Source organism: Panthera onca, chromosome D1 (genome assembly GCF_046562875.1).
Source record: "Panthera onca isolate mPanOnc1 chromosome D1, mPanOnc1 haplotype 2, whole genome shotgun sequence".
NCBI classification, from domain to species: domain Eukaryota; kingdom Metazoa; phylum Chordata; class Mammalia; order Carnivora; family Felidae; genus Panthera; species Panthera onca.
In genome coordinates this window covers 108,754,442-108,762,615 of record NC_138348.1, presented here as the reverse complement: position 1 = coordinate 108,762,615, position 8,174 = coordinate 108,754,442, and the positions used below count along the sequence as shown (strand labels likewise).

Genomic DNA, 8,174 nt, shown 5'->3' with positions numbered 1-8,174 from the left:
TAAGGGAGAGATGATCAGGAATGGATTTCTGGGGTGTCAGCAATGATCTCTTTCTTGACCTGGGTGACAGTATATAGGCGTCGCTTTATAATTATTGTTCAAATTATGCTTAATGATTCTTTACATTTTTTTCTCAGTAGTCTCTGAATTGATGGGCCACCTCGTATACTTCTTTATTTCCTACAGTTTACCTCTTACTATTTTTTGCACTTTGATGGTGAACTTAAGTATTTGTATTTAAATGAATAAAGCACAAAGAGTTAAGCCGAGAATTTCTAATGAACCCAATTTAATCAACACATATGCTAACAGTAAGAAGCGCACTTGACTTTCACACACATTTATACCAAAGTTAGGCAGAAATTGAGATTAGCAACCTTCCATTTTTCTGCTGTTACCCACAAAGACAATTTTGGCCTCGTAAGTCTTCCCAGGAGTCAAGATCGCACCATATGATCCAAAGTGATTGCCATATGCGTGAAATAAAAACCAGAAAAGCTCTGAATAAACTGACACTGACTTTCTTTGAATGGAGGCTTTGAGAATTAGAAAGGGAGAAAACACATACCAGGAGAGGGAAAAAAAGGAAAGCAAGGATAAATAATACTTTCTACATCTTAAAAAATACTATGTCTAATAGGTATTGCCTGTTTCATTAAGAAATGTAAACATGCCTCTGTGCTTCTCATTTGCAACCTGTACACACACACACACACACACACACACACTATGCTAAGTATAAAAATCCTGCTGTCACCTGAGGAGGGTCAAGGACACAAGTGGCTGGGATAGGCTTCTTCTCTTTCTCCAACTTGGGCTCCAACTCCCGCTCGTCTCCCAGGCTCTCTGGAGTCCCGGACTCTGGGCAGGACCTAATGTAGTCTGAGGGAGGTGGCAAGCACTGTGATGTCACTGATGAAACATCTCAGAGGAACAACCTTCAAAGGTTTGAGGCTATTTGTGTTTAGGGGGAATACAGAAATATGTTGACTAAGACTCTATTCCTTTGGCTGCCGATTTGTATTACCCACCCACCCCCCCGCCCCCCGCCCAGGGACTTAAAGTCCTCTCTTCCAGTTGACTTTAGGTGCAATCGATGTGGATTTTTAATTCATCTTTTGGATCTTCATGAGTATCTCTAACATGTGTTTGAAACCTAATAAACCAAGAGTAATAGACTGATATTAACAGATGGGTGCCGAAATTGGTCGCTCCTCTTACGCAGCATGTGAGGGTGTCAAAATATGACTTCTCTTTACCACCCCCATCCTTAACTATTAGAAATGCGAAGACTTTTCTGTCTTGCACACGCACATCCCAAACCGCACAGGCACCAGAATTCAACAGGCATCTCTGGCTCCTTCAAAACTGACCGTACCCCAGGCGGTGAAACTGATCTCTTCAGTCACCTGCTCTGCATAAGATTCCAGCTAAGCTGTATTTTGGAAGTTTACACATTAATATACAGTTTCATCTGAAACAGCTGTGGAAGCCCTGGTTTATATATCTCTGTCAGTAAACCAATACTGCAGTAAACCCATACTGCAAAACTCAGTCCTTTGGAGAGACCCAGGGGGTAAAAGGAGAGTGCATTGAAATGAGGAAACCATAAGTTATGGAATCTGTCCTTAAGAAATCGAATTGTATAACTCAAATATAAACACCAATGAAAACTAGGCTGTTAAGATGAGTTTACAATTAATAGTTCAGATGTCTAGAGGTCCATGGAGCCTCTTGAAATATTTAACTGGACTGGAAAGCATGGGACCTCAGCAATCGTGTTTGCTCAGCAAATCCCTTCTTTATAGATAATAGAGCAAATGCCCCTCTGAATTCCCAGTTAGGGTCAATCGAAATAATGCATCCCCAGAAGACTTATCAAGCAAAATTCTTCGTGTGGTTGGGTTCAGAGTCAAATCTCACCCCACTGTTTCTCCTACTCCAGAGACGTTACTAAAAGAAAGACTTTCCATTCCATTTCTTCATTTTCAACACAAACTCAATGCTAGGTAATGTTAATACAATATTCTGTCACCACATGCCTTGTAAAAAGATAGCTTGGTGAAGTGACAGTATATAATAATTACAGTGCAATCGAACATTGGCAATTATCTGTTGCCATCTGGCAAACCTCTTGAATGTAGTCAGATTTCTGTCTTTTGCCTCCAAGCCCTTGCCAGATCGTTTCAAATGCTGGGAGTGTTTTCTCAGTCACCAAGCCACACCCATACCTTTTTTTGACCACTCAAAATTATTTTGGGGGCAATTAAAAAGTTATATATTTATTATAGAAAAATTGAAAATATTAAATCATAAAGAAAATTTGTATCGGCCACTAATCTCACCATCCAAAGGGGTGGGGGGGAATCCTCTCTACTACTCTTTATTCACATTCAGGCTGCACAGATACAATCTCAAATTCCCCAAGATATTTTTGGTAAAGGAATCTGATACTTGAAAAACCTGTATCTTTTTTGATGCATGTAGAATCAAGTTCATACTATACGATGTATTTGGTTTTGTGCTTAGGGGACAAGCATTTATTTTTTTACATTATTCAACACAGAATTAGCTCTACAATATGTAAAACATTAAATACAATGGGGAAATGTTAACATATTCCAGAACAGCTCACCAACACTGTCATTTTGGTCGAACTGGTCACTTTCAATGTAACTTGGAGGGATAATCCTACCACTTAATAATGAGTCAGTTCAATTTGTTTACTTGGTTGTCCCATTTAAGTTTATCCAATTTATACCAGGGACGACTATGCCCAGTACATTGACAAATTCCCGGATAGAGCCTGCAGAAGCTTCTGCATATTAGTGGCTTATCCTGTGATGTCATCAGAGACTGGGGTTACGTTGAGAATTTAGCTTGTTATTAGTTTGACCTAATCTCTCCAGAAAAATATGCAAGCCACCCAGTTACCTGGCACGTATTCAAATGCCTAAGGATCTAGAGATCTTCAGATCTGTTAAAAAAAAAAAAAATCAACATTACTGCCTCTCATTTAAGAAACTGAAAATAACAAGATTTCAAACCTCAGTGCCAAAGCAAATGCATCCCTTTCAACCAACCTTCCTTAAAGTCTGCTGATATTTTCCTTTCTGTGAGCAACCCCCTTGATTTGACAGCATTCATATGCCATATCAACTTTCTTTCAAGGTGTTGCTCTGCTCATCAACAAGAAGACGTATTTAGAAATCTTTGACATTATCTCTATGCCTATTACTGTAGACTTTAGCCAAGGGCCAAAAACGTCAACTGAATAATATTCACCTTGACACTGATACCAACGATCTAATTAGCATTTATGTCCCCTCTGCCCGCTCACCACCAGCATACTTTCTTAGGTGTAAAACAGTACTCTTTGAGAGTTAATGTTGAGTTCTTGTGCCTGGTTAGCAGCTCACCTAGCTTGTTCAATTTATTCCCCATTTCCATCCACCTTTTTAGTTTGGAAAGTAAAAAGTGAACACCTCATGTCAGTCCATGAGTTTTGTGTCAAGTCTATGACACAATGGGAAAAAATCAGTAAGAAATCAGTAAGGCCTGATGAAAGGTGATAAGCTCTTAACACATCATGGTAATGAATATGATGATGACGGTGTCTTTCTCACCTTCACATCTTCACATCCAGCTCGTCATGGAGCTGCTCAGAAGGAAAGAAACCACTCTCTGCTATTCTTTTTCATTATCCCAAATACCTAAGTACAAGCCCAGAGAAAGAGGAAACCCTATTTTTGAAGTTCTGTCCGTGTCCCGAAAAAAGTAATGATTATTATCTGTATTCTTTTTTAAAATTTTTTAAATGTTTATTTATTTATTTTGAGAGAGAAAGTGTGTGTGTGTGTGTGTGTGTGTGTGTGTGTGTGTGCAAGCAGAGGAGAGCCAGAGGGAGGGAGAGAGAGAATCCCAAGTAGGTTCAGCACTATCAGCACAGAGCCCGATGTGGGACTTGAACCCATGAACTGTGAGATCATGACCTGAGATGAAATCAAGAGTCAGACGCTAACCGGCTGAGCCACTCAGACCTCCTCTTTATTATCTGTATTCTTAAACACTTGTGGTACATGTGTGATTTTTGTCTCACTAACTGGATTTTCACCTCAAAGTCAGGGATAGTTTCTTGTATTTATTTGTTCTCTAGCCACGCATCGAACCCACAAAGTATCATAATAGATGCTCCAGAATGTAGAGCAAGGGGCTCAGCCCAAGCCTCCGTCATATCACATCTCCTACTGAGACTGGACGTGTCTGAGCATGTCCAGCAAACATGAGTGGAGGAGGCTGAGGTCAAGGTCAAATCTACTCCAAAGGATCTAGACACCGCCTGGGATAGAACACTCCTCTGAAGGGAGGTGGTCAAGAAGATACGTGTGTTTCGGCAACAGGGAGAATAGTCATTCCACTGCACATAACACAGATTCGCTGGTCCCATGAGAAGCAGATGCCAAGACGGGACTAAACGTGCAGAAGAAAAATATATTAGGGGAAATGCCTGGGAGAGAAAATACAGAGGGAGGAGGGGAAACTGAGAGAGTCATCAAACAGCAAGAGAAAGAGACAGGGAAAAAGGGAAGGGAGGTTGGGTAGAAGCATGTCAGATACTAGAACTGCAATCCAGTTCTCAGGATAGTTTGAGCAGGCTATTAGGAAGCCTCAGGTCACAGTGGTGCGTCAGAGACGGTCCCCGTCTCCCGGGGAGGAGTCAGCCTTCGTATCCCCCCCACCATGCTTATAACTGACTGGGAGCAGCCCATGGCAGGCATAGCTTCTGTTTAAAATGTGATTTTGATTTCGGAGCACAGCAGCTGGGGTCCACCTCAGTGATGTCGCTGTGGTGAGAGGCACATTCTCGCGGCCACTGTGCCCACATACTTCCCATCCTGCTTCACTACAGCTCAGAGTCCGGGTCCTAGCGGAGAGAGAGGGCCACGCGTGAAAACCCCGTAACTCTTTTAACAATTTAACCTCCACCGTGTGTGGCGCTGAACGGGACAGAGAGATTCTCACGGACCTCGGCACCTCCGGGGAACCGGCAGTGTTCCTTCCTTCCAGTGTCACAGAGCCTGGCCGGAGCAGCAATACCAACGGAGGCTTAACCTGCAGTTTGCATTAAGTGGTGCAGGCCTCAGTAGCAAATAATAGCGGAGAGCAGCTCAAGCCGAAAGAGCAGGAGAATTGCAGGCGCTGCGGTAGCCAACAGGACTTGTGCATGGGTACATATGAGCCACCTCCTCAAGTTGCTGGAAATAATCGGGAGGAACATTACAGGGGCAGGCAGTCTTGCATAACAGGCGGGAGCGAGAGCCAGGCAACTAGGTATTCGTCCTTTTTATAATAACCCATTTTAAGTCCTGGGTTGGTGAGGCGACACCTGTTAACATCATTTGACTTGGAACCAATTAAATTCCTCTTCTCTGGAACAAGTATATTTCTGCTCTATAATAAGATTCTGCAAGCAAACAGCTTTCTCTCAGCACATTAAACATAGCAACCAGGGAGAAAAAAAGAAGCAGCCAAAAATGTGTTTACTACTAGGCTAATACCATCTGCCCTCCGAACACTCCCAGATTTCAGATTGGCTTTGATATTTTTCTGACGGGAAATAAGAATTCAGCAGTCTTTTGATGTGTTGTTACTGAGCCCTTTGGGGAGACCAGCCAGACACGCCTCCTCGAAACCTTGTTTCCTGGTGAACCTGACAGAGGATTTCACCGAATCTCTTTGGAGAACCTGTCAGTCACACTAACACAATTGCAATTTCAACATGAAGAACGAGGATCAGACAAAATTGCTTGTTCTCTGTGAACAAGTCCGTTTTGGCTCTCGCCGTGGCTGTTACGGCAGAGAGAACAAGGTCATGAAGAATCATGAAAATCCGACTCCACTCTCTGTAAAGGCAATGATAAAACCGAAGCGCCTAGTTTGCAGAAATGTGGAAGATTAGCTGGAGGCAAACTACCGGCCAGGTTTCCTTTTGGATGAGGGACGTACTATCTCTGGGAGCCATTGGGCTCTTGTTCTAGAGCCTGGGGAGTAACCTAACCTCTTACACTTTTACAGTAAGCGACGTAAAGTCGCCAGGGACTCATATTCTGGGAATTTGAGCAGCTTATCTGGGAGAAAGTGGTTCAGGCCTAGTCTCTTCAGTTCGCATTTTGCTGGTTCTCGCCCTCATTTGTCACTGTAAAGAGACAAGGGGGCCCCCACACCTCAGGCCAATTTTACCTGTGTCCTCATGGGGGTACCCCTTTAGCGCTAACGAAAAGCCAGCCAGCTAACATTTTCTCCTTCTTCTATTCTGCCCCTCTTCCGCTAGATGCTACAGCACTCCCCTTACATGTCACTGAGTCCACTTACATGCCACTCCCACTGAGGAATACCACAGGAGCACCTCCTTGCTCTCATGCCACGGTCTTCCCAGACAGCAGTTCTGGGGGAAGTTCGGCCAGGGACTACGTAGAAGTAAGAGGCATCCTGTTATCTTGGACTCACTTCTTCCCTTCCACCACTAACATGTGATACCAAACTCACCTTCTCTTAGAGGGAATTCTCTCTCTCGGGAGTTGGCTAAGTTCCCAGGGCAAATCGACCCCATCAGGCCTCCTCTATCGGTAAGTAAGACGCGTACTGACGTATCTGGGGATGCGGCACCACACGGCTCAGGCTCAAGCTCAGGCCATACACCACCAGCATCCTGTGCTTCCTACCAATTATCTTTCCACCGAGGTCGGAGTGGAAATTGCCTTTTCTGCACTCCAGAAGGCGAGCATACTATTTTGTGTGTCAGCGGCTTCCTGTCGCTCCCAGATGAAGTTTGAAATCTTCAGCTGCAGAGACAAGATCCTACTGTGGTCGAGCTTCTACACTTACTGCTGCCATCCTCTGCAACAAACCCCAACTTGTCAGCACTTCAGACGTTCTGTGTGTGTGAGTGCCATTCCCTTTGATTAGGACATCCTTCCTCTCTTCCCTCAACACTGCCTACTTTTGTTTGATGATCAACAATACTATTGGATTCAAACATTACATTCCCTGATCTTTAAGGCTGGGATCCATGCTGCCCTATATACTACTAATTCCACTCTTTTGTTAGCATTGACCTTCTTGTCCATCTCCCCAGCTTAAGAACAGAGATTGGCTCTCTCACCCCATAGACCCAGTGCCTAGTCAGGTAGTGCAAAGAATGCAGTGGGCACCCCACAGAAGTTTGTTGAATAAAAGTATGTCTGGGGGCACCTGGGTGGCTCATTCGGTTGGGCATCTGACTCTTGATATTGGCTCGGGTCATGATCTCACGGTTCATGGGATCAAGCCCCACATTGGACTCTGCACTGACAGGGCAAAGCCTGCTTCAGATTCTCTCTCTCCTCCTCTCTCTGCCACTCCCCCACTCATGTGCTCTGTCTCTGTCTGTCTGTCTCTCTCTCTCTCTCTCTCTCTCTCAAAAATAAATAAATAAATAAACTTTAAAAAAAAAAGAACCACTGGGACCTCATCAAGATAAAAAGCTTCTGACAGCAAAGGAAACAATCAACAAAACTAAAAGGCAACCAAGAGAATGGGAGAAGATATTTGCAAATGACATAATGGGCAAAGGGTTAGTATCCAAAATCTGTAAAGAACTTATCAAACTCAATACCCGGAAAACAAATAATCAGGTGAAGAAATAGGCAGAAGACATGAATAGACACTTTTCCAAAGAAGACATCCAGATGGCTAACAGACACATGAAAAGATGCTCAATATCACTCATCATCAGGGAAATACAAATCAAAACCACACTGAGGTACCACCTCACACCGGTCAGAGTGGCTAAAATTAACAAGTCAAGAAACAACAGACGTTGGTGAGGATGTGGAGAAAGGAGAACCCTCTTGCAGAGTTGGTGGGAATGCAAACTGGTGCAGCCATTCTGGAGAACAGTGTGGAGGTTCCTCAAAAAATTAAAAATAGAATTCTCTATGACCCAGCAATAGGACTGCTAGGTATTTACCCAAGGGATACAGGAGTGCTGATGCATAGGGGCACTTGTACCCCAATGTTTATAGCAGCACTTTCAACAATAGCCAAACTATGGAAAGAACCTAAATGTCCATCAACTGGCAAATGGATAAAGAAGATGTGGCTTATATACACAATGGAATACTACTCAGCAATGA

General features: G+C 43.5%; 1 long non-coding RNA gene across 1 annotated transcript; it reads right to left on the bottom strand.

Annotated features, from left to right (window-relative positions):
* Positions 1-4,128: 4,128 nt before the first annotated feature.
* Positions 4,129-6,381, bottom strand: LOC144613027 (uncharacterized). The gene is made up of 2 exons (XR_013550335.1): positions 5,027-6,381; positions 4,129-4,924 (listed from the first exon to the last, which is right to left on the bottom strand). It is a non-coding gene; the product is annotated as an uncharacterized LOC144613027 (long non-coding RNA).
* Between the last annotated feature and the right edge of the window lie 1,793 nt (positions 6,382-8,174).